The following is a 27,611-nucleotide window of genomic DNA, read 5'->3' as shown; positions in this document are numbered from 1 at the left end:
ACTCAGTGCCTGGTTATGCTAATATTCTGCCCCCAAAAGGTCTATAGACTCTAAAAAGCCATAAACAGATACATAAGAACAGACCTGCTGGATCAGGCCCAAGGCCCATCTAGTTCAGCATCCTGTCTCACACAGTGACCCACCAGATGCCACTGGGAGCCTACAGGCAGGAGTTGAGGGCATGCCATGACATGGGTCTGTTTATGGCTTTCTCTCCTCCCTCAACTCTGTTCAGTTATGTGGAATTGTCCTGGCACAGTACCCTTACATTAAAGTAGAAGTGGGAACAGCCACAATCAAACAGTTGTGGCCTTTTGCCATTATCCTTCATAAATTACCAAGCACGCTCTCAGGCAAACAGAAGCTACTGCTTTGAAAAATTATCTGGTACACCAATGGGGACTGGGGAGGCTGTATGTCCATTGTCCTAACTCTACTGCAGTGGTGCAAATTTCATTATATTACATGATGATCCCTGGAAATGGACTCTTCGTGATATAGGATCCCGTTTGAAAGGAGTTGATATTTCACCCCTTATGACTGGTTTGTCACCATGTTTCATGGCCTAGGCAAAGATTCATGGTATGCTGTAGTCATTCCATGGTCATCTGCCTCCAATGCCAGCTCACTCACAGAGTTATATAACAGAGCCATCTGATACTTCACAGAGGCACTTTTGGGTTGTTCCAATATGTCATTTGTGGGAGAGGACAGAACGACTGTCCAAACTCCCTGCTACCATGTTTAATCTTTGTGGAACAATTTAGCTTTACCATAAATTATTTCAGGTGCCCTAAATTTGGGCAGGTGCCTAAGGCTCCCACTTAGAATAGTGTGTGGCTTCACAATCCAAATAAGCATACATCAGAAGAACCATCTCATTTATAACAAGCTTCTCTGCTTGTACACAGGAGCCACAATCTTTTTATGTACTCCTGGCTTCAAGTTTTTCCAGGAAGCCCGATAGCCCGAACATTTTAACCATATATTAGTTTCCCACCTCTGTCCCACACCTGCAGCTTTTCAGAAGCTCAGAATAGAGCAGGTCCTCTTCCTCCCTTATGAGTCTGGAGAGAATGTCCCACGCTCCTCACCACAAGCAACATTAGAATACTAGGTGCCTGGTCAACACAAGAATGGGATATTTTCTGTATTGTCATGATGGTTTCAGGGACTGAGCAACACAAAATAGATGTACACTGGGAAGGCTTTTGGTAAGAACCAAATAATAAACTAGGTGTCCTCTGTATTCTTCATAAAATAATAATATCCAGACCCCAATGCATTTCAGGCAACATAACCCTTCCGCAGGGGAGCGCTGGTCTTGTGGTAGCAAGCATGACTTGTCCCCTTAGCTTAGCAGGGTCCACCCTGGTTGCATATGAATGGGAGACTTGATGTGTAAGCACTGTAAGATATTCCCCTTAGGGGATGGAGCCACTCTGGGAAGAGCAAAAGGTTCCAAGTTCCCTCTCTGGCTTCGCCAAGATAGGGCTGAGAGAGATTGCAGCCTGCAACCTTGGAGAAGCCGCTGCCAGTCTGTGAAGACAATACTGAGCTAGATAGACCAATAGTCTGACTCAGTATATGGCAGCTTCCTATGTTCCTATGAACTATTGCATGCCAGTAGTAGCTGCTTACCTATGTAAAACTCAGTGGTTTGTTGTCAACTTTGAATGTTCACCCCCTCCTATGTGTACCTTCATTTATCTGGACCTGGCTCATTCTGTGACTGCTGGCAAAACAAGACAGTGTACAGCATGGATCTGCAACAGGCAGAGCACATGTTTTGCATATAGAAGGTCTCAGTTAAATTCCTGGCATTTCCAGAGTGGTTTCCAGACTGTGAGCTCTACAGCAGTTGGAGGTGGTGTAAAATGCTTTGACGTGGTAGGATCATATTCAAAACATAAATAAAAGGGTGGAAGCTGTTTGTTGCATATGCTGTGGCCTTTCCTATTGCCACCCCTAATGTGTTTTACCAGTAGGGACTGTTCATATTGCTTGAAAGACATGCTCTCCATGCCCTCCTACTGCCACATTTTGGGCCAATGGGGTCACAGAGGAGGCAGGGGATGATGATGTGATAAGGCTTTTTAAAAAACACTTTGGGGGGGGGGGGTAGCTTTGCAAAATGCCACCTATAGGGGAAACAGTCTTTTCTAGCTTGTGCATATTTAACTATTCCTTGCCATGGCTGACAATAATTATTTTTTTAACTAATTAAAAACTCACTGGCAGAGGCTGAAAGAGGAAAGGAAGAAACATAATTACAGAAAAATAAAAATAAAAATAATCACAATGGATTTAACATTAATGGAGGAGGTGAAAGCAAATAAAAGGAAATTGCACAAATGCACGCTTGCACAAGAGCACCAAGCAATTTTAAAAAAAAAATCAAAAGCGCAAAGGGGCTTTAGATAGTAACAAATAGTCCAATTGCTGAATGAACCCACCACACCACCTTACACCACAGAAACAGCGAGGCAGCCGTCCTAAAATGGGAAAATACAGCTATTTTTTTGCAAGGTACATGCAATGTTGTAGCACTGACAGAGGCGTAACTATAGGGGGGCAGGGGGGGCACGTGCCCCGGGCGCCATCTTTTCTGGTCACGTGGGGGGCACCGCCATGACCAAAAAATTTTTTTTTTAATTTTTTTAAAAAAATTTTTGTTAATACAAATGTTTCCTGCTCAGTGCAGCAGCGCTGCAGCAGTCAAGGGAGCGTGGCGGTGTCCCCTCCCCCATGAGCGGTCCCTTCTGCGCCCCCCGCGCCCCCCCCATTGCTTTGCTTGCGCCTGGCGGCCAGTCAGTGGCCTGGCTTGGCGGCGGCGGCGGGCGCTTGTGAGGAAAAACCTAAGTATAATGTAGTATGTTGGGGGGACGGGGGGTGCGCGGGGGGGGTGCCATTTCAGTGCTTGCCCCAGGCGCCGTTTTCCCTAGTTACACCTCTGAGCACTGAAACGCAAAGATAAAACCTGAAAGAAGGCATTGGATATATGAATGGCACCTTGCTGTCAGTGCATGTACTGCAGTGTCAAAACACAGGTAGTATGGAAGCACACTTAGCAGATATGTGGCAGAACTGTTGTAGCGTATAATCTGGAAAGGGCCCGGGGGAAGGGCTGGGAAAGACTCCTGTGTGAAACCGCGGAGAACTGCCGCCAGCAGTGTGAATGAAATTGAACTAGATGGATGGGTCTGACTAATCTAGAAGGCAATTTCCTGCAGGTCAGGATGCATATTAGGATTTAGCATGGAACGGCCACAACCTTTAATCTGACCCAAATTAAAGTGATACCCCTTACTGCATCATTGTTGTTGAAATTCAGCTTTTTGAGCTGATCAGTGAATGAAATGAAAACTGGACAAAAATTAAAAATCAAGAATTTTATTCCACAGGATGTGGCGATGGCCCCAAGCTTGGATGGTTTTAAAAGGGGCTTAGACAAGTTCATGGACAAGTCAATGGCTACCAGTCTTGGTGGTTATAAGCCACCACCTGGTTCAGAGGTAGGATGCCTCTGAATATCAGTTGCAGGGGAGCAACAGCAGGAGAGAGGGCATGCCTTCATCTCCTGCTTGTGGGCTTCCCAGAGGTATCTGGTGGGCCATTGTGGGAAACAGGAGGCCGGATTAGATAGGCTTTAGCAAGGCTTTTGTTATATAAGAATGAAAAATAGTTGTTTATTAATATTTTTCCTATTACTATTACTTATATATCGCTTTTCAACAAAAAGTTCTCAAAGCGGTTTACACAGGAAAAAAAATAAGATAATCACCTGTCCCCAAAGGGCTCACAATCTAAAAAGAAACATAAGGTAGACACCTGCAACAGCCACTGGAGGCATGCTGTGCTGGGGCTGAATAGGCCAGTTGCTCGTCCTTGCTAAATAGAAGAGAATCACCACTTTAAAAATGCCTCTTTGTCCAGGTAGCAGGGATAATTATTTATCAATAATTAATTACTATGTACTAATAGTTGTGTATGAATTAGCATTAATTATAGAATAAAATATTGATGCAATAATAATGATGATGATAATGATAATGATAATAAATAATTGTATATACTGCTTTTCAACCGAAAACTTTCTCAAAGCTGTTTATGTAGCAAAAGAAATAAGAAAATGGTTCCCTCCCCTAAAGGGAATCACAATCTAAAAAGAAAACACAAAGAGACACCAGCAATAGCCATTGGAGACAGCCTAGGCTAGATTTAATAGGGACAGCTGCTATCTTTCTATTAAATGTAATAACGCCTCTGCTTTAAAATACGACCCTTTACCCAATTAGCAGGGGTAAACATCTAATGATGACATCTAATGGTAAACATCTAATGATAACTTCTAGCATATTTCTTTCCACTTACTCTCCTGAGAAAAATAACTGAAACTGAAAACAGTAACACAAATATGCCTTAGTTTCTTGTCTAAATCAAACAAGTTGGTGGGCATACCAACATGTTCTCCAGATGGATCAGCAACAAGTGCTGTACATCTGTACATGGCACGGGCTGCACACAGGTGTTTCCAGCTGGATGTTTGCTGTCCCCTGTAGTAAACAGAAATATGGTTTCTGATGGAAGGGAGAAGGATCACCCACGACTGCTTCCCAGAATGGTACCAAAAGCAAGAATAGTGTCAGGCCACCCACTATTGGTACACAGTCTGTCTCCTTGTTTGGCCTTATTCTAGAAGGTGGAGCTCTGATAGTAGAACTGCAAGAAAGTATCACATCTCATTTAGACACAGATCTATTTCTAGCTCAGTTTAAAGCAGAGTGAACGGGCAAACATTTGCTGAGGAAAAGATCTTCTCTCCCCCAAATTATTGTTTTGTGCTGGGTCTCAATGAGTGAAATCTGTGATTTTTCTAAAGTAAACCTTAGGTTTTCTTAAATTATCCCATGGCTACTACCACAGGATAATAGACACTGTACTGGTAACACTTAAACATCTCTCTGTACATCTAAGAATAGATCTCATTCCTATGCAGTTAAAGTAGGATTTTTCTGTTTGAATAGGCAGAGTTGTGTGTAACATACACTGTAAAACATTGAGGCGGGTCTCACGATCCGTGAGGCCCGCTTTTTGAAAAACTGCGAGGAGAGTGGGCTAAGCCCGCTCTCCCCGCAGACAATCGGGCAGTGAGCCCTGGGCGGCTGGATCGGCCACCCACATGATTGCCGACTCTGAGACGGAGCTGGCGGGGGCTGGGGGGAGCGGGGGCCACGCAGCCCCTGGAAGCCCCAGTATGCCCTGCGCAAGCGCGCAGGGCATACTGAGGAGACCCCCAGAGCCAGGAGGCGGCTTTTCACCTCCCCTCTGGGGGTCTACTAAGCGCCATGGCTATTCACGACCAGATCGCCCGAGCTTGCGAAGCACTTGCTCCACAAACCCGGGCTATGGGGAGGGCTACAGGAGTGGGTTAACCGCTCGAGAATCACCGGGCTCACAGCTGAGCCCGGTGGTTCTGACGATCAGCAAAAATTGGGCTAGCAGAGGCTAGCCCGATTTTTGCTGATCGTCAAGAATAGCCCCAATGTGTAACACAACAACCCAAGTTCTTTGCCAAGAAAAGTGGTATTCTGAGATTAGTGGCTGATATACTGCCACTGAAGCATGTGTGTAAACGGAACCAGGGGACATTTTTCCTGCAGCAGTCTCTCCCGCACTCCCAAAGCCCTCTGTCACACTGGAAACACATCACTGAGGGCAGTTATGTGTTTCTGCTATGACAGGGGGCTTTGGAAATGCAGAAGAGCACTCTGAGAAAAGCACCCATTGACTCTGAAAACACATGCATAAGGAGACTGATGTAGCTGTGGGGGCAGACCCACTGGACACGCAAAACTGTTTTTTACACACACACACTTCGGTAGTCAGGATGTCAGCCAGAATAAAATATACAAATGAAGCAGAAGTGCACTTTTTTCTTGGGTTTTATACTTTATTTTAATTCATGCTATTTGCACATTACATTTTGTTTGCATTTTCTAGCCAATGTATGCACAAGGAGATAGGCAAGTGATTTAAGTCTCACTCTCTGATCACTGGAAATCTTATTCAGTGAGGTCATTCACACAATCAGAAACTGTGTTCTACCCGGTTTGGAAACTGTGTGTGCTCCTAGTTTTCGGTTGTGTGGAAGCAAGGTAAGAGAAGAACCTGGGTAGAAGTGATTGTGTGGAAGCAAGGTAGGAGGGGAACCTGGGTAGCTATTCCTCCCACCTTGCTTCCACACAATCATGTCTACTCAGGTTCTCCTCCTACCTTGCTTCCACATAACCGTAAACTGGGAGCACACAGAGCTCCCAAACCTGGGTAGAACACAATTTGTGATTGTGTGAATGACCTCAGTCTCTGGCTTTGGAGATTTCACCACATATTAGGGCTGTTCTTACAATGATTGCTGGAGTAGGAGATGCCTCATACCCTAGTTTGGGATCTGCACATGGTCTTGATTTTTGATAATCTGCAAGAGGAAAACCAGCTAGGAGGCTTCTTCTGTAATTGTCTGCTCAGCAGCAGCTGAGTACGAGGGTTCCCTCCTACCCAGCTGTTAACTAGGTAGGAGGAAAAGCCCCCCACCCAACTGCTGTTTAGCAGATGATTATGGAAGGAGACTCTGGTCTTGTTTTCCCCTCGCAGATGATCAAAAATTGGGACTGCACAAGGATCCCTAACTAGGGTAGGAGTTTCTCTACCCTAGCAATCATTGTGAAAACAGCCCTATGGTCTACTCACTTTCATTCTTCTTTGTAGCTCTCAAGATGAGAAAACCTTTGAATCCTAAAACCTGAGAACTAGGAAAGTTAATTCTGCACTTGCACAAAATTGCAGAATACATGCAATAAATAGGAGAAATCCAGAACTAGATATCACATGAGAAACAGCTGCCATACAAAAGCAACATTTTGATAGGGTTTGGTGTGAAAAAACCCATTGTCTCTATGAGGACTGTTTCAATTTAAAGCAGTCTGATGCAGCTCTGTTGTGTGCAGACAAACATATGAAGCTACCTTATATGGAATCAGGCCATTGGTCCATCTTGGTCAGTACTGTCCATATTAACTGGCAGAGACTGTCCAGGACTTAAGAGAAGGGTCTTTCCCAGCCATACCCGAGGACTGAACCTGGGACCTTCTGCATCCAAATCATATGCTCTACTGCTGAATGACAGGCAATACCCCTTGTGGCAATGCGGTCTGTCATGAATCCTGTGGCAGTTTAATCTTTTATGCAGCCCTTTCTGGAATGAAAACATGTCACTGATGAAGTGTGAAGTGGGTCTTTCTAGAGAGATATAAACCATTGCCTAGGGGTACTCAAGTTGCTCCCTGAACTGTCTTGGTCTGGTCAAGACTGGACCAGGAAGATGAGCATCAGTCATACTGCACATGTGGAGCACTAACTCATATATCAGGCTTCTCACTCAACTGTTTATTACTTATAGCTCACTCGGGGGGAAATCCATGCATAAAACTTATATTGGTGAAAAAAACAAGCAAGCACAACTTATAAAATAAACTATCTATAGTCCAACTGGACCCAGGACTGTTCAGACCCCCTGAAGAGATCATTCAAATCCAGTAACTCTCACACAGGATTCTGCTGGAAAACTGAAAACCTGTCCTAGTTCTCTCACACTGCTTGCGGCACGTTGAGGCTTTCTGGGCTTGGCTCTTAAAGAGGCAATGCCTCTTTGAATCCTGCTAATTGTCAGTGATTCAGACACCATGGAGACTGGCTTTTTCCTTCACTAAGATCCTGCCAAACACCATCCCACTTCAGATGCTAGTGCTTAATTTCCAAACTGAAATCTGCCCAGAGGTCACACCTGGTGATCAGGTAATCTCATATATATATATATATATATATATATATATATATATATATATATATATATATGTTGTACAGGTGCACCACTATAATTGTGGGGGCGGGGATATCCCTGGTCCCCTGAAAGAAAGGGGGCCTGCCAGCTTAGCGACAGTTTGCTCTCTGCTCCCCCTCCTGCTTTTCCAAAGGGGCAGGGCCCCAACTCCACTTTTTGTTTCAGGGCCCACTCTGACCTTACTATGCCCCTCCTCTTGCACCTTTAATAGTTCTATAGGGCATTTACCAGATTACAAGTTTTGTACTGGTGGAAAGTGTTTCAAAGTGCAACGGAATGGTGCAACAGTTTCAAACCATGAGTAAAGGGTTTTTCAATGCTTCATGGTAGGCTGGTGGCCATTCATATTGCTGACCAGTGCAATGTGGTTTCCAGGCAGGGGGTGTCCATATTCTCCTCAAACTGCATTATCTGCCCCCTCCTCATGCTCCATTTTGGGCCAATGGATTCGCGGAGGGAGTGGGGGGGATGACATAACAACCTTTAAAAAAAAATCCTTTCTGGACTGCCTTGAGCAAAGCAGTCAGGAGGGGAAAGCGCCATTCCGAAATAAAAAATTAATTGCAGCATTGCACCCTTGCACAAGTGCTCCAGCCAAAAGAACAATGGCAGAGATAAACACCAGGGGAGTTGGGGACAAGGGAGTTTGGAACAAGATGGTGGTGGCACAGGAGTCGAGGCAGCTTCCCCCCCTTGCTTTGCACCCCCCCCCACCAAGTGGTGAGCAAAGCAAGCCCAGGCAGAGCCTCTTGGAGCCCCCTTGCAAAGAGCCACCACCACTGCCTTCACTTGCAGTGAGCTCAGAACAGCCGCTGCCTGAGCCCTGGGGAGGCAGGAGGGGGAGCACTCCAGAGGGCAGTGAGGAGGGGTGGCTGCCGGCTGCTCCCCTTTTGCACAATGAAAAATAAGAACAAATAAGAAAAGATAAAATCAAAAATAAAATCAAAGCAGGAAAGGGCAATATGGACAGATGCCGCCCCCGCCTCACTGAATGAACCTCCCACACCATGCCACTTACACTGCGGAAACATCGTTACAACCCTCCTACAACAGAAAAATACTGCTACATTCCTGCAACGCAGATGCAACATTGTACTGCTGCAGCACAGCAATAAAACCCGAAATAGGGCATGAGAAATATGGACAGCACCTTACTGTCAGTGATGTCTGAACGCATGCAGTACAGAAGCACAATGAACGGACACATTGCGAACTGTTGCAGCATGTAATCTGGAAACCGCCCAGGAAAGAGAAGTTCAGCAAGATCAGCTGAATAGCAACCTAGACATGTCAACATTCTCTCTTTCACACAGAAAAAATGAGCCCATCCTCTTTTGCGTCTGTTCACAGTTTAATCTTTGTCACGGAAGTCCTTCCCTCTCTAATCCTAGATAGGTGCATAATGTAGTTATGGTTACTCAACAGGTATAATTTGCACAATGGTTCCTAATGTGTTACTGCCTGCTATGCTGAACAATGAGTTTGGAACATGTAGATCATGCTTATTACACAATATGGAGAGAAAGACACTTTCCACATGCTTAAAAGTCCTCTTCTTTACTGTTATTTCATATCATATGTTTCTAAGCTGAACCATCATTATTACACAAATTCTTGGGCTAAGCATTTGTAAACCTTGGATCAGACTAAACTTTATTCAGGGTGACTGTGGCTGAGAAAGTTCATAAACTAGCATGCTGCAAGAACCTTCCTTGCCTACCGAGCGTTTGCTAAAACCATTGAATATACAAATAAGCAACAACCCACTGCTCTGTGCCTATTCAGGCCAATTGAAATCCTGTTTCTGGGCCAAAAAGTGAACTTCAATTTGATGGAAATTCTTTTGAGTTGGATAAATTTACTCTTAGCTTGAGACATATGTGGGTGGTCTCAGATGAAGGTTATGATGTCAAATGGCAATGATCTCAGAGGGGATCCTGCAGTGGCAAGTGAACGGAGAACAAGTCCCTCCACTACACACAACCCCATGTATTTTTCCAATAGGCAATAAGTTGTTCTATGTAGAAAAGCCATCTTTGTGTAGTAAGTAAACAGCAGTGGGATTGTGCTGCACAGAGAGTTGGGTAAATTCTTCTTACTGTGAAAGACGTCAGTAAGTTGAATAATCATGACCCTTTTGATATCTCCCTACTAGTGCAGAACAGGGCAGAGGGTTGAACACATAGATATGTCCTTTGAGTAGAAAGACGAGGATTTTAACCATTAGTCAAAATGTCTTTTTTTTTTTAAGAGTAAGCATTAATTTTTCACCCTGTGGGTTTTCTATTAATTTTCTTCCCAGTTTCAGGTGTTTGAATGCTGTTCCTCTCATCAGCATCCAATTTTCTCTGTTTCACTGAAAGACAAGAATAAGCCTTATTTTTCCTACAATTTGGAAATCCTACTGTTCATGCTTTGAAAGTTGATGACAGACTCTGACATGCATGGGACCTGTGAATGTGTCAGAACAGTCCAGTCAGCTGTCTCGTTTGCTTATTTGTAGGCCAGGCTTTGTATGCACTGGCTTGGCAATCTTGAGCACCGAGGCTTTGCCAAGGACAAATAGAAGTGGCTGCTCAATTCTAAATCTAAAATGGTGTGAACAGTATTGATTGCTCATATTTTTCGTGTGTAAAAATGAAGTGTTTAACAGTCAGAACCTCACAAGATTTTTGTAAGGATTAATGGGATTGAGAAGGAAAGTCAAAAACTAGGTAAGGTGATAGAGATCTGCAACCAGATCTTCCGTCTTTTTAAATTTTGGCAAAAGACAGGTGCTGAGGGCTCAAGATGGTCCCAGGGCATAGTCCGAAGGAACATGACATAGCCACCTTGCTACATATCTAAACTGACCAGGTCTGGGTCTGGTCAGTGCCTGGATGGGTGAATGCCCAGGAAGTAAGAGATCTTAAGTTAAATGACGAGGATAGGGCCATGGCTCAGTGGTAGAGCATCTGCTTGGCATGTAGAAGGTCCCAGGTTCAATTCCTAGCATCTCCAGGTAGGGCTGGGGAAGACTCTTGCCTGAAACCTGGCTGAGCTGTTGCCAGTCAGTGTAGACAATACTGAGCTAGATGAACCAATGGTCTGACTCAGTATAAGGAAGTTTCCAATGGTTCTGTGTGCAAAAGGGCCACAGCATGGTGGGAAGGGGTTAATTTCCCCCTCCTACACCATTCTTCTTGTGAAAATTGCCCCCCTAAACTTCTATTTGGGTCATTAAGGGAAAGTTATGTGTACAAACTGCAAACTGCAGCTTTCAGGGAGCAATTTTCATGAGGAAAACAGCATGGAAGGGAAAGGTAACTTCTCCATCACCCCCATGATACCAGTCTGAATCCTTACCATCACCCCTGTTCTTTGTAATAATGGAAAGAGATGGTCTCATCTAGTTTGGCTCTGTAACACAGGGAATTTCTACACAGACATGAACTGACTAAATAGTTTCCCCCTTTGTTTAGAGGACTGTAGGAATTGTCAATCTGTAGGTGGCAGGGGTTTGGATTTTTTACAGTGAGAGGGTTCAGACAATCCGCAGCAAGTCCAGGTGTTGTGAACCTCCAGTTCTCACAAGTGTGCACTCCTGCTACAAGCTGCAGCTACCACTCAAATGGTGTCATCTGAACTCACCAATGTCCAGTTCCCAAGTCACACTTCCCTCCACAACCCAACATCCACCACCCATCTTCAAATCTAGGTTACAGATGCAAGTAGTGGAGGGAAGTGCAGCTTGGGAACCATACATTGGTGGGTTCGCACAACACAATTAGAGAGAAAGTTGAGACTTGTTCCGGGGATGCTCATTGGTGGAGGTTTGTGCCAGTCGGACTTGCTGCAGGTTGTCTGAACCCTCCCCAAGAATTATCTGCACCCTCACAAAACTACATTTCCTAGGTGTCTACAAAAGAAAGCATAACAAACTGTTAAAAACTGGTACATGTCTGTGGTGTAGATATTCCCATAGTTACTTGCTAAGTTCCAGTCAGTAAAACCCAGGCTAAATGTAGAATCAACCCTGTGCCTCACAAGCCCAAATCCAAATTATATTGGCTTAATTATACAATTTGTGTGACACAACACAACCTATAATCAATCACCACCACTGCTTTCCCACTCAGTAACTCACAAGAAGGGAAAGAGAAACAGCACTGCAACTCAAATAATGTCAGATCTGTAAAAGTAAGGCCAATGTTGAATATAACATGGATAGGCAACATCTTAGATGAACACCTTTCCAAGGTTTCTGTTTATTTTTGAGAATGTTTCCATATTATTTTCTTTAGTAACACTAAGGAATTGGCAAACATTTTGATGAATTTTGTATGGGGAGGGAAACTAGGAAGGGTTCCAATGGTTATAATGCAGAAGCCATATTTTTAAAAAGGAACATTGAATGTACCAATGTACCAAGTATTACATATTATTATGCTCACTGCTTCAAAGTTAATAGATGCATGTGGAGAAGAATAAATTATGGTATTTTACAGTGCAAAATTTCATCTTAGAATCACTTGAGTATCTATCCTAGCATTTTCTGTGAACCTATTTTATGTTAACCTATATTGTCAGGATATAAGACAAAATTGCTTGCTTGTGGCATAATTAGATATAAATACATGGTACAAGGAGGAAGTTGTGCCTTAATGATATAAAATGAAAACAGCTATTGATTCCAATATTTTAAAATGAGGAATTACTTGCTGTCTAATTTAAGAGATGGGGAGGTAAAAACGACCCCAACTACATTTGAATCTATTATTGTGAGTACTAAGTCAGCAAATGGATTGTCATCAACATGTATTCTGAACTGCTTGAATTAGAAAATCAATTTGGGAACAATTTCAGGACCAAATGGAAAACAGTGATGTAATTTGAAGGCACTTTTGATAGGATCCCCCACCCCCAAGGTTCTACAGCTTCACCTTGTATTAAACTTAAAGAATAATGATTTACTGCTAACAAACTGAACAAAATCTATACAAATAGTAAAGAACTCTATTAAACCTGCATAGATGTTTGGTGAGAGTGCCCCAAAATACAAGTGTACTTGAAAACAATAGCCCATGTGATTAAGCTAATGGTTAATTATGACATTCAGTTTAATCCAATGTACATACTATTGGGATATCTGGACAACTCTATAGAAAGTGAACATCAGTGTCTTCTTTGGGACCTATTAGCAACAGCAAACATTATTATTACATCTAAGCGTCATACTCCGAGCCCATGGCTGAAAAGTTACAAACTTTGGAAACGACTTTGCTGCCATGCTTGGGAGGTATTATAAGTTAGAACAAAACAACTAGGAACATCCACAATAGTCATACTTAAGCACCACTGAAATCTATGAGACAAGTTAGTCGTACTAGGGTGTGTGAACCAGTCTGGTTTGAACCCTGGTTTGATTTGAACCGGGAAAGTTCCTCAAAAGGGGAGCTGGTCTGAGTTCAAACCGGACTGGTTCGGACCAGTTTGGGAATCTACTCATAAAGAGGAATGCAGTGAGGATTCCCCTTTATGAGTAAATGTCCAGGGGGGTTACTGCTAAAGGGAGTGGGAGGGGAGTCAGGGGTGCTTACCTTAAGCGGCAGTGGTGGTGATGGTGGTGGCAGATTCCCCCCATCTCCGCTGGCCTCCTCCAGAGTAGCCTGGGCCAGCTGTGGCCTGGTTCAGGCCTCCACAGACACAAGGAGGCAATTTTAGTGAGGTCACTGAAGTGAAGTCATTTTATGACCTCTCTAAAACTGCCTCTGCATGTGCGCAGAGGCCTGAACTGGGCTGCAGTTGGCGCGGGCTATTCTGGAGGAGGCCGGCAGGGGTCATGGAGAACCTCTGCTGCCCCCACCACTGCTGCGTAAGGTAAGTATCCCTAACGCCCCTCTCAACCCCTTTAGCAGTAGGGAAGCCTATTGGCCTCTATGAGTGGTAGGGAAGCCTAGCGATAGGGAAGCCTATTGGAAATGAGTTTGAAGCCTACTCTGGGAAGAGCAGAAGCAGCTTGAGGGGGTGAGAAAGCTTTGCTAAACAGAACAACATCTAGCCTTCCCCCACCTTCAAACTAACTAACAGGAGGCGGGGAGATTTCGAAGGGCTGGTTTCTCTTTAAGAGATAAGTCCTAGTCTGTGTGTGTTATTTGCCAGAGCTAGCATTTGCCAGGGCTAGCAAACTCCAGTGTTTTTGTTTGTCCCTGCCTGGAGGGGATGAAGTCAGCTAGGGCTGGGGGAGGCCCAACATTCCTTTGACAATCCTTTGACCCACATCCTGTGTCTCAGTTTGAAGACTACTCTCTACATAAGAGGCAAAGGCCCGAGAGCATAGCGAACAGGGATAGAAAACAGGACATGAGAGTTTTGTGGGAGTTTAGCGGGAAGTGTGCGGGGGAGCCTGGAACAAGCCCCTGTGATCACAAGGAGCCCAGTGTAGAAGAGAAGGTAAGTACAAATCCTTTCCTCATATTCTTGGGAAAGACTGTTTGCACAGTTAAATAGCTGAGCATTACAGCTGAGACTTATCCTTCTAATAAACTATCTCTAAATACTGTAAACAGCCAACAAAACCAGTATGGAAATAGAAAGTCAGCAGGGGAGGGGGCACTCCCCAGTGTATTGCACAGAGTGTCGCATGTATGACTATTTTCCCCATGGGCAGAAGTCATGAATATGTGCTCGGTGCAAGGAGCTCCTGGCTCTCAAGGAACAAGTTCATTCCCTTGAGACCAAGATGGCAGATCTGGAGAAGCTCAGAGAGACATGCAGATGAGACCTTCAGGGACGTGGTAGAGGCATCCCACTCCAGGGCTGATAGCTCCTCTGCTGTCAGGGAGAATGAAGTACTTGGGCAAGGAGGACATCGATCTGAGGAAGAGGGAAATGCTCCTTTAGAAGGCACCCCTTACGTAGAAGATGAGCCTATATCCTCTCGCACAGGGGATACTCCTCCGGGGGGTGGGGGCCTCCTTGTAGTGGGTAATTTGATCATTAAAGGTATAGAGAGATGGGTTTGTGACCTGCGTGTTGACCACACAGTGACTTGTCTGCCTGGTGCGAAGGTTGCGGACATCACGCAGCATCTAGATAGGCAGTGCTGGGGAAGAGACAGCTGTTGTGGTGCACATCGGCACCAGCGATGTGGGGAAATGTAGTCGGGAGGTCCTAGAAGCCAAATTTAGGTTGATAGGTAGTGTATTGAAGTCCAGGATCCCCATTCTCAGAAATGCTACATGTTCCACGTGCAGGAACAGTGAGACAGGTAGAGCTGAGGGGTTTCAATGTGTGGATGAGACGTTGGTGCCGGGAGGAGGGGTTTAGATTTGTTAGGCACTGGGATATATTTTGGGGTAAGCAAGGCCTGTACAAAAGGAGCGGGCTGCACTTGAACCAAGATGGAACCAGACTGCTGGCACTTAAAATCAAAAAGGTTGCAGAGCAGCTTTTAAAACAACACCTGGGGACATACTGACAGGAGCTGTGCAGTATCCAGTTCGGCCAATGCCATCCTTTAAAGTGCGAGGGTGCAAAGGATTCAAATAAAACAGAAGGAGACAGAGCAGAACCACATAAAGAGCAAACAGAAGGCCGTGCCAGCTGGTCAAAGAGTCAAAAGAAAGATAGCAGAAACCAGGTGAAAGATTCAGCATATAGGTGCTTATATGCCAATGCCAGAAACCTCCGAGCCAAGATGGGTGAATTGGAGTGCTTGGTTGCTATCACAGAAATAGATATAGTAGGCATAACAGAAAGATGGTAGAGCAGTGAGAACCAGTGGGACATTGTTATCCCTGGATATAAACTCTATAGAAAGGACAGGGAGGGTGGAGGTGGAGTAGCACTGTATGTTAAAGAAGGGATAGAGTCTAACAAGCTAGAAAACCTAAGTGGACTTGAGTCCTCCACGGAAACCCTGTGGGTGACAACAAGGCCTGAAAGGAATGTACTACTGGGGACGTGCTATCACCCTCCTGATCAAAACACTGACAGTGACTAGGAATTGCAGCAGGAAATCAGGGAGGCATCAAGGAGAAGCAGGGCTGTAATAATGGGTGACTTCAATTACCCACACATAGACTGGGTAAATTCACAGTTGGGTAATGACAAACAGGTCAAATTTCTATATACGCTGAATGACTGTGCCTTAGAACAGTTGGTCCTGGAACCAACCAGAGAGAAGGAGACCTTGGACTTGATCCTGAGTGGCACCCAGGACCTGGTGCATGATGTCAGTGTCATTGACCCTTTATGGAAGAGTGACCATAGTGCGATCAAATTCAGCATACACGTGGAGAGAGAATCACCAAGGAAGGCTAGCACAGGAATTTTGAATTTCAGAAGAGGAAACTTCTCCAAAATGAGAAGTATAGTCAAAAGAAAGCTGAAAGGGAAAATCAGGAGTCACTTCGCTCCAGAGTGCATGGTGTTTACTCAAAACCACAAGACTAGAAGCCCAGTTAGATTGTATACCCAAAAGGAGGAAGGGTACCACTAAGTCCAGGAGGATGCCAGCATGGCTAACAGGTACCATCAAGGAAGCCATAAAAGGGAAGAAGACTTCCTTCTGAAATTGGAAGGCCTGTCCAAATATAGAGAAGAGTAAGGAACACAAACTCTGGCAAAAGAAATGCAAGGTGACAATAAGGGAGGTGAAAAGAAAGTTTGAGGAACATTTAGCTAAAAGCATCAAGGGGAATAACAAAAACTTCTTTAAATACATCAGAAGCAGGAAACCTGCCAGGCAGGCGGTTGGACCATTAGTCAATGAGGGAGTGAAAGGGATTATTAAGGAGGATATGGAAGTTGCAGAGAAGCTAAATGAGTTCTTTGTGTCTGTCTTCACAGCAGAGGATACTGAGTATATACCTGTTCCTGAACCAGGCTTTTTGGGGGGTCGAAGTTAAAGAACTGCATCAGATAGAAGTGACAAGAAATGAAGTGTCTGAAAAAACTGAAAACTAGCAAATCACCAGGGCTGGATGGCATCCATCCAAGAGTCCTCAAAGAACGCAAATGTGAAATTGTCAACCTCCTTGCTAAAATATATAACTTATCCCTGCAATCAGGCTCTGTACCAGAGGACTGGAAAGTAGAAAATGTAACACCGATTTTCAAAAAGGGATCCAGGGGCAATCCAGGAAATTACAGGCTGGTTAGCTTAACGTCCGTTCCAGGCAAATTGATGGAAAGCAACCTCAAGGATAAAATTGTAAAGCACATAGAAGAATATGCTCTGCTGGGAATGAACCAGCATGGCTTCCGCAAAGGTAAATCTTGCCTCACCAACCTTTTGGAGTTCTTTGAGAGTGTCAACAAGTGTATGGATCAAGGTGATCCAGTTGACATAGTATAAATGGACTTCCAAAAAGCTTTCGATACAGTTCCTCATCAAAGACTCCCGAGGAAAATTAGCAGTCATGGGATAAGGGGGCAAGTACATGTGTGGATTGCTAACTGGTTGAAAGATAGGAACAGGAGGGTAGGGATAAATGGAGAGTTTTCACAATGGAGGGAAGTAAGAAGTGGGGTCCCCCAGGGAGCTGTACTGGGGCCGGTGCTTTTTAATTTATTCATAAATGATCTAGAAGTAGGGGTGAGCAGCGAGGTGGCCAAATTTGCAAATGATACCAAACTCTTTCGGGTAGTGAAATCCAAAATGGATTGTGAGGAGCTCCAAAAGGATCTCTCCAAACTGGGGGAGTGGGCGACAAAATGGCAAATGCAGTTTTATTTTGGTAAGTGTAAAGTGATGAACATTGGGATGAAAAACCCCAACTTCAGGTATATACTGATGGGATCTGAGCTGTCGGTGACTGACTAGGAGAGGGATCTTGGGGTCATGGTGGACAGCTCGTTGAGAGTGTCAGCTCAATGTGCGGCAGCTTTGAAAAAGGCCAATTCCATGCTAGGGATCATTAGGAAGGAGATTGAAAATAAAACTGCTGATATTATAATGCCCTTATACAAAGCTATGGTGCAACCAGACCTGGAGTACTGTGTACAATTCTGGTCACCATATCTTAAAAAGGACATTGAAGAACTGGAAAAGGTGCAGAAGAGGGCAACCAAGATGATCAGGGGCCTAGAGCACCTTTCTTATGAGGCAAGGCTACAACACCTGGGGCTGTTTAGGTTAGAAAAAAGACAACTGCGGGGAGACATGATAGAGGTCTATAAATTCATGCATGGTGCGGAGAAAGTGGATAGAGAGAAATTCTTCTCCCTGTCACATAACACTAGAACCAGGGGTCATCCCATGAAATTGATTGCCAGGAAATCTAGGACCAACAAACGGAAGTACTTTTTCACACAATGCATAATCAACTTGTGGAATTCTCTGCCAGAAGATATGGTGACAGCCAACAACCTGGATGGCTTTAAGAGGAGTTTGGATAACTTCATGGAGGAGAGGTCTATCGTTGGCTATTAGTTGGAGGGCTATAGGCCACCTCCAGCCTCAAAGGCAGGATGCCTCCAAGTACCAGTTGCAGGGGAGTAACAGCAGGAGAGAGGGCATGCCCTCAACTCCTGCCTGTGGGCTTCCAGCAGCATCTGGTGGGCCACTGTGTGAAACAGGATGCTGGACTAGATGGGCCTTGGGCCTGATCCAGCAGGGCTGTTCTTATGTGCTTAAGCCCCTCTGGCCGTTTACTCATAAAGAGAAATCCTCACTGGATTCCCCTTTACAAGTAGACCCACGAACCAGTCCAGTAGTTGTACTAGACCAGGACATTATTTAAAGGGTGTTTTGTTTCGACCTCAAGACACTTGAAATGGACCAGGTCTGGTTCAACCAGAACTGGAACTGGACCAGAGCAGGTCAGTTTGAATCCAATTTGGATTCAAATTGAAGTGGCCTGGCCGGTTCCATGCGCATGCCTAGTCATAACTAACGTCCCATTAATTTAAATAGAACTGGATGTTGTCCTATTGAAGGTTGTTCCCCCAAACCCCCATTGGATCGCAAGCCAATCAGAAGCCAGTGCCAGAAAACCAAACAGCAAGGGGACAACAGACCTCCCAAATGGTGCTTGAAATATCAAAACACTTTGAATTGAGTTTTCTTCCAAGCTTGAAACAGGCCCTTTATTTAAAGGGCATTTTGTTTCAAGCATGAGACACTCAAAACGGCCCTTTTCCAGCTGAAACATTTTGCACATCCCTACTTTTTATATTTATTTCAAGATATTTATTTCCTTTTTGTTTGTTGTGTTTTTGTTAAATCGTTTCTCAAGTTATCATAAGTTCCTGCATGTTATTCTGAACATATTCTTAATATTTCTTATTTATGATGTTGTAATGATGTGGTATTTTGTAGATGTGATTCTCAATAAAACATGTTTAAGCACAAAGGAATTAAGGTGCAGTGTCACCACCAGGAAAAAAAGTGGCAGCGGAGAGTCAGAAGGGACAAAGTGCTTATGTGGGAAATGTTTGCCCTACATTTTAGATTTTTGAAAGAGGAATAATGGTACATTTCATATGATTGTTCCTACTGTGAGCATATATCCTCTGAAGTAAGTGCTATGGATGTTGATGGAAAACTTTCAAGTAAGCACACTTAGGACTGCAGCCTTATTTGAATTTGCAGTTTAGTATTCCGCAATGGGGGCAGAGCTTACATTCACTCAACTCTGATATCACATCTAGTTTGGCCCTTAGTGTCATCTTCAAATTTGGCTGCCTCACTATGACTGAATTCAGATGAAAGAGGAATACAGAGGTCCCTTCACCTCCTGCTTCCAAAGCCGCATGTTTGAATTTGGCAAACCAGAGTTAAGAACGAAAAGGGACCTTCTGTCAAGAAGGAAGCCTGTACAGCCAGCTCCCCCACCTCTCTGCAGTCTCACTGACTGCAGAGAGGCAGCTCTCCCTGTTGTCTGAAAGCAGATGGGAGAGCAGGTTCCACATTATGTCTATACTGGGCCTCCACCTCTGACTCCAGATCAGTTATGTATACATTAAGTTGCACAAAATCAGATCCTCATGGCATTCCATTTTTATTCCCTTCATTGTGGACACACTTTGTTTATACACTCTACTTATTGGGTTTTAACCATAAGATAACTCATTTTCATCTCCATAATGTAGAAGTTTTTCAAAGAGCCTTTGGTATGTCTCTTGAAAGTCCAGTATATAATAACCACCTCATCACCTGTATCCATTTTATGTGAGGCATGATTTGGCTTTGCAAAAGGCATTTTGCCTGCCCTGATGGACATGAATTGAGTGCTGCAGAGACACTCTTCACTTTGATAAGCAGAGATTGTGACAGAGGTGCGAGTCACAGCGGCTGGCCACCTCAGGATGGGTGGCTAGGTGTGTAGGTGACCTGACTGCTGTTTGGCTGCCCAGTTGCTGAATCAGGAAGAGAGCTGACCTGGCCTGTCAGATGTGATAATATCATGAGTGCTAAAAATATGGGTTTTCTTTTGGGAAGGGTTTGGAGGGCAAACTTTTGGAAGACATTTGTGGGGAGTGGGGATCTGAATGGCAAATTAACATGAGGGGTCTAGATAGATTTGAATATTCTGGGGCAAATTAATTGAAGGGGAAATGATTTGGAAGAATCTGGGTGGGAGATGAATATATATTTTAATATGTATTTATTATTTGGATATATTATTTGCACATTCTGATCTTACCTGGACACATCCTAAACATAGTCACTAGGAATTAGTTTCACAAATTGTGAAACATAGTCATAAATTCTGATGATTTTTATGGAATATACTTCCAAGTTCCAAGTAGGAATGGTGAACATTTTCAAAAAAGTGAAATTTGATATTTTCATTTTAGGAGCCCTCAAGCAGAAACCAAAACTTGAAGAGAATTTCAGGGTCCATCCCAAGAAGAAACATCTGAGAATTTTCTCAGACTGTTTTGACCGTGTCTCCACATACGTACAAATCCAGGTAAGTAAGCATGCTTAGGACCACATGCCTTAATGCATAAAAGATTATCCCGATGGATGATTTTTGAGAAGGTGGTATTTGAAGCCTTTGGAGTTTTGATCATGGTGGGGGCAGCCTAAGGCAGCAAAGGACAATGTGGCACCTTTCCATTTGTAGGAGGGTGCTCAGCATTCTCAAACCATGATGCTGAGGCAAGCCGTACATGAACACTCTTGGGCTATGCCACAAAGCAAGATAATGTCAATTGGCATGTATCCTAGTGGCATGAGGAAATGTGGTGGCAGCAGGGAGGCCCCTGGGATGGTACCCTTGTCCCCCTCCTTGTGTCCACTTTATCTCATAGAAGGGCTGCCTCCTGGTAATGGAGTTATTATTGATGTTTATCTTTTCTATCTCTATAACACAGCTCTTGTTATTGAACCTTATTTGTGTAGCAAAATTCTCTTGTTTTGAATGCTGGGTCAAATATTGCTCAGGAACAACATTCAGACTTGTCTCTAAATGAAATGCTCTCCATTTTGTACCACAATTAATCCCCTGAGGTAAGTCTAGCACAGATACATCTTCCACTGTATGTAAACTTGGATGAGGCCTACACTGGAAGTTAAAGCTCGGTGGATGGCAGATCCTTTCTCAATGCTGAATATTTTCATTTGTTTAGGAGCTCCAAATCTGAGAAGAAGGACAGGAAGAGAAGGACATCCTTCTCAAGTGCCTCTTAGGAAAATAACCAGAGAAGACAGTAAGCTATTCATAAGGATTAAGGCGAATGGGTGAAAGTAAATTGTTTTAATTAGGTTTCTGAATTTTAATCCAAAACAAAACTCACGGCAGACACACTGCAAATAGCAGCAGATATATCCCACAGCATCAGATGCCTGTTCAGCTTCTCAGAAAGGAGTCAGCAAGAAGATCGCCATCATCTCTCACCTCTCCTAATATATGTAGCACTCTCCGTAAATTAATCAGCTGCCTCTCTGCCTGGCATGAAATTGCCTTGATCTTGATTTGCAATGGTCATGATGCTTTTGTTTAGTCTTGCGGTTAACAGTTTAGTAAATATTTTTAAGGCCACATTTAACAAAGATACAGGATAACAGTTACTACATTTCACTGGGAGCTTACCCATTTATAACATTTGGATAATACTGCTGTTTAGCTGCCGGAGGGTTTTTTCCTTTTTCTTTACCGATTCATACAAGATATTTTGGAGGCACTGGATGAGGGCCAGGAATAAAATGCCCTTTTACAACATCCTCTTATACACTGCTCCTGGAGCAAGCCATCTCCTCCAGTAGATATGCCATTTTTCATCCACCAATTTCCATCAGGGAAAGTACTAATGTGGGTACCATACACCAAGCCATGCTGCTGAGCAACCTCCATTCTTCTCAGTGGGGCATGTGTGAGACTCCAGAACTAGCCCCAACCCATTGCCATGCACAAAGGATGTTCAATAATATTGGCTGGCAGGTAGTGACCATTATTTGTAACACATTGTTGATAGATGCAAAACCCCCACATAAACCCCACTGAAATGGGGTCACAGGAAGTATCAACTGTCACAACTACAAACTAATGAGGCTGGGTGAGGCAGCTGCCTCAGTTGGTAGACTGGTGGAGGAGGAAGACTGCCTGTTCGCTGCATCAGCCAACCCACCACCTCCCCCAAATCTCTCTTGGCTGTAACATACCAACCACTGCTGCTGTCTCCAACACCTCCTCCTTATCCTCCTCCTCCTTCACTCCCACCCAAGAGAAGGGAGCAGAAAAGATGGCAGATTGACAACAGAGGAGGACTGCCTGCTAGCTACCTCAGCCTGCCTACCACCTCCGCCAAACTTCACCTGGTGGCAGAGCAACGGCCATCACCACGTTCCTCCTCCAGCCTCACCTCTGGCTTTTCAAAAGCCAAGGGAAGAAGGGGCGGAAGAGGGAATATAGAGGCAGACAAAGAATAGAGTACTGGGATACAGAGCCACTCCAACTTCCTCTTCTGTTTCCTTCCCTTGACCTTTGAGAAGTCAGAGATTGGATTGGAGGAAGGGAGTGGCAGCTGGTGCACCACTACCAGATGGGATAAGGAAAAAGGAACCCAGAAGCCCCATTGCAGGGGGAAGGGAATCTGGGAGCTTCAGCATTCCACTGGGAAAGGAAGGGAAATGGAGCCCAGGAACCCCAGTGAGGGGAGTGAGGGATTCTGGAAGGCTCCTTAGTGGGAGAGGAAGGAAGAGCACTGTTGGGAGATCCTGAGCTGAGTTGTTAGCTAAGTGCTCAGTCTGTGTTCCTTCTGGGGTCCATGACTAGTCAATAAGCATTGATATCCCAGTCTTCTAAACATATTTGTGCTTTATGTCACATTATACTCGTGACCAATACCACATCCCATGTCAGTGAGTTCCAAAGATAAATTATGTGCTGTGTGGAAAAATATCTATTTCCTTGATTCGTTTAAAAACAAAACAAAAACAAAAACCCTGCATGTGTAGGTCCTGTTATCCTTGGCTAAGTGTGAATTTAGAATTCACATGTGAAAATTGGATCAGATCCTCTGTGGGGCTGAGGATGCTTAGCTCTTCACAGCTTAGTACTCATGCTACAGTAAAATGTCGTCAGGGAGCTGTCAGATTTACTGGGCACAATGGTACAAACTGTTCACTATATCCTGTTTTTAAATGTCAACTTTTTTTCTCAGTGGGTGGGCTGACTAAACAGAGACTTTTTAACATGGTACTTTGCTGTTTTCTAAACAGAGCTGCTATGCATGCTATCTAGTTTATATACAGCTTTTTAAAAAGCAGGTCACCCTTATAAATATGTTGGGTTTAAAAGAAACTGGCCTGGCCAAAAAAAAAAAAATGGTTTCTTGTTTATAATATCTAAACCTTTTGGTTTTCTGAGTTTTGAAATGAGTATGCATACATCTTACAATACAGTACAGCCAATGATTTTTTTTTACAGTTTTTTGTTCTGACACACAACATGGAATGTAGCTAATCAGAACAGATGTGTTTACCTTGTACTGCTAGCAGTAATTTTTAAAAGATACATATTAAAATATGTTTGGTGTTTCAGCTGTGCAATATGGAATAAAAGCTGTAAATGTCAAATCATTCCAAATTATGAAGATTAAAACAAACAATTATGGTACAACAAATACGTGTGTGTGTGTGTGTGTGTGTGTGTGTGTGTGTGTGTGTGTGTGTGTGTGTGTGAAGGAGAAATACTACAGCAGAATCCTGACACTTCTCTCTCGTTTATTAGTAGGGATGTGCATGAACCTGTTCAGATACGCTTTTCCAGGCCTCTGAACAGGTTCAAAAAACCAGCACTGTTTTGTCTTTGTTTTTACATTTTATATCCTGCTCTTCCTCCAAAGAGCCCAGAGCAGTGTACTCCATACTTAGGTTTCTCTTCACAACAACCCTGTGAAGTAGGTTAGGCTGAGAGAGAAGTGACTGGCCCAGAATCACCCAGCTAGTATCATGGCTGAATGGGGATTTGAACTCAGGTCTCCCCGGTCCTAGCCCAGCACTCTAACCACTACACCACGCTGGCTCACTTTAAAGGGGTCCATCAGGTTGGCAGTGTACCTCCCTGCTTCCCCATTGCCTCAGACCAGAAATGGCTGGAAGTACCCAGCGTGCGTATGTGCGTCAGGCTCGTGTGTGCCCTGTGCACACCTCGCACTCGCCTGCACACACATTGGGTACTTCTGGTCACTTCTGGTCCAATGAGGCAATGGGGCGGCAGGGAGGTATGCTGCCACCCAGCCGGACCCTTTTAAAGTGCAGCGCCGGTGGGGGAAATGTAGCGGGAGGGGTAAGAGTACCCTCCCCCACCCTTAAAGTTATTCCACCCTTGAGCCGCCCCCTGCCGGTTATGGATTATGTGATTTTCACCTAAGCCTCAGTTGAACGCCCCCCCCCAAAGAACAGCCCATTTACAAAGCAACACAAGTGATACTGAGCCAAAATATTGTATTAGAATGGGTGCAGATTAGCACTATTCTAGTGTTCAGTGCACATTTCATGTTTCTTTTTAAAAACAAGAGTGATGAAATAGTGAATACCTTCATGTATAGACCCAGCCCATATGAAATGCTGTACTGTGTCAGGAGGTGGCTGCTTTTGTAATGTGTCTAAATAAAGGTCACTTCATGCAGACTGCTGTGTAATAGTTGTATGTCCCATTGACTTCTGTGGGATGATCACATCCATCCATTTAAATCCAACCCCATAGCTCAGCAATTCTCCAGGTTTGGGGTTAAAAAACAAACAAAACCCAACCCAATTTCCTGTTCTGAATATGACTTCTAAAAGCTGTATGAGTTTTAAATTTCATAATGGGCAGATATCTGCTTTATCATTATTCCAAGGGGCACTTTCAAGGAAGTCCACTTTTCTTTCCGACTGCACTGCAGTTGATCCTTATACGACAGGGTTGTGCATTTGGGGTTGTATTTATATTGGTCTTTGGGGATTCATTTTGACACATTTGAGTATTCTGACATCCAGAAACAAGCAGGATAGCTAGGGACCTGTCCATATGCAGTGCTCCTGCCTGCTGTCCTCTCACTTTGTTACTGTCCTGATACCTATTGTAGAAGGTGAGGTCTTCTTGCTTTACTCCCTGACACCTTCCTAGATAATCTAATTGTCACCCAGGAGCAATGTGCAATTGCAGTTATGCCATTTTGAACCATGCATTCACAGCAGATTCATGCTGCAACATTTGGACATGAAGTAATCCACTAGTGATGTACGAAACGGCTCGACCTTGAGCCGATTCGACATCAGGCCGGGCCAGGGCCAATTTGGGGTTGTTTTGTTGTTGTTGTTTAATGGCTGGATTGCCCAAAATGCACTGACTACATAAAAAAATTATATCATTCTGGTTGGACTCTAAAATCACACATAGTCAATGTCCAAACTAGCATACTAGATTATGCCAGATTATCTTTGTGGATGTCCTCTGTTTGTAGGCTTTATGGAATGATCAGAAAGAGTCAACGTTCTGTGTCCATACCAGATGAATGGGGAACTCACCTAAAAAGTCATTAGGTTAATAAAAGCCAAGGTACAATTCTTGGGTGCAGGAAGGGCTGAGGAATACATGATGGGGGGTCTCCTGTGAGAGTTTTAAGAAGACCCATTTTAAACATACAGCAGAATTAAGAGGCTGCAACATTCGTACATGAAGTAATCCACTAGGGATGTGTAAACTGGCTCGACATCGGGCCGGGCCAGGGCTGGATTAGGGTTTTGGGTTTTTTTGTTTGATGGGAGGCTTACTGCCTCCAAGGTCTCAGAGGTGCTGCTGTTGCCAAGGGGGTGGGGGGATGCATATCGTCCATCCTACTCCTGATGCTTCTCACAAAGACAGCCTTCTGGGTGGGCCAAGCCTCATGACCACCCTCTGGACAGTGCCGCTTGGGATTGGCCCAAAAAAGAAAGCCTCAGCTGACATTTTCGCCAACAGCTTGGCTTGGCTGCCTGGGGGTGTGGGACTGAGAAGCACTACTAGCAATGTCTTTTCTGTAGGGTCCCAACCCGAGGGCTCTTCCCTGTCTATAAGAGGGTGGTTGTATGAATGTCAGCCAGCTTCCGAGATACCCTTTTTGGATTTGCTGGGCTGTGTGGCCTACTTTACAGAGAGTGACAGGGATAAGAGGGGAGGAGGGGTCTCTACTAGCTTTGTTAATTATTGGGCCAGCTGAACTGCAGAACCCAAGGAAGGGTCTGCTATGAAGCATGAGATCAATTTGGCCCCAGCAAGAGCCCAAGGAGTGAGCAGGAGGATCTTCCTTCCCCTGCCTGGGAGGGACGATGAGGAAAGCTCCTCCGCAGTGCTGCCCACTTCCCCACTCCTTCCTGACCTGGCAAGGAGATAAAGTTTGGACTACCTCATTGTTATGGTGGTGAAATGCCTCCACTGCCACAGCAGCTGTGGCATATCGATTGCAGGCGTTCCTCACCCTTCTGCCAGCTTAGCTGAGCAGCTTCACCTTCTCTCCAGGGGAAGGGCGCTGCACCCCCCACCAGGTGAAAGGGATGTCTGGCTCCCTCAGGTCCTCATGAGGGAGCCACACCTCACGAGTGGCACCTTAGAGGGACCATGACAGTGCCCCTAAACCTCTGCACCCTTGGCCAGTGCCACTTTGGCCACCACCTTAATCCGGCCCTGCACCATTTGAACTGAATCAGCACAGGTTTTTGTTGTGCCTAAACTAATTTTTGCATCAGATGTTTTCAGTGCAGGCATTATATTCATCAGATTGGTTTGAGTTCATTCTAATTCAACAAGAAATCTAATCCACAGTAAAATACTTGTGCGGACAAGACCCAACACCTCTTACTTAAGCGTATTAGCAATATAGTAAGTTTCAGGACATGGGTTGAGGGCACATGATAACAGTCACTTTGCTGAATCTAAGCAGTTCTAGGTCTGAACAATGCCTGGATGAGTAACCAGCTGGAAACTATATGTATGCCAGCTTGAATTGCATGAGGGAGGAAAAGTGGGATATACAATAAATGTCATAGAATAAATATTTCTTGAAAGTAATTCCCACTTAAATCAATGGGATGTTTTTCCAAGTTGTAGGATCAGGATCAGGTTTTAAGCCTCTCTTTTGTCTTCCCCTTACAGAGTTAACATAGGGACACAGGAAGCTGCCTTTTACTGAGTCAGACCAATTGGTCCATTTAGCTCAGTATTGTCTACACAGACTGGCAGCAGCTTCTCCAGGCAGGAGTCTCTCCCAGCCCTATCTAGAGATGCCTGGGAGGGAACTTGAAACCTTCTGC

The 27,611-nt window shown here is 44.4% G+C and overlaps 1 long non-coding RNA gene across 1 annotated transcript in view; it reads left to right on the top strand.

Annotated features, from left to right (window-relative positions):
- The window catches only part of LOC128327600 (uncharacterized), a 32,297-nt gene extending 8,419 nt beyond the window's left edge, over window positions 1-23,878 (top strand). The window contains exons 3-4 of the long non-coding RNA XR_008308700.1: window positions 20,687-20,802; window positions 21,464-23,878. This is a non-coding gene — a long non-coding RNA (uncharacterized LOC128327600). The remainder of the gene's footprint in view (window positions 1-20,686; window positions 20,803-21,463) is intronic.
- The last annotated feature ends 3,733 nt before the right edge of the window (window positions 23,879-27,611 follow it).

Source organism: Hemicordylus capensis, chromosome 5 (genome assembly GCF_027244095.1).
Source record: "Hemicordylus capensis ecotype Gifberg chromosome 5, rHemCap1.1.pri, whole genome shotgun sequence".
Taxonomy (NCBI): Eukaryota; Metazoa; Chordata; class Lepidosauria; order Squamata; family Cordylidae; genus Hemicordylus; species Hemicordylus capensis.
This window is presented reverse-complemented; position numbering and strand designations above follow the sequence as displayed.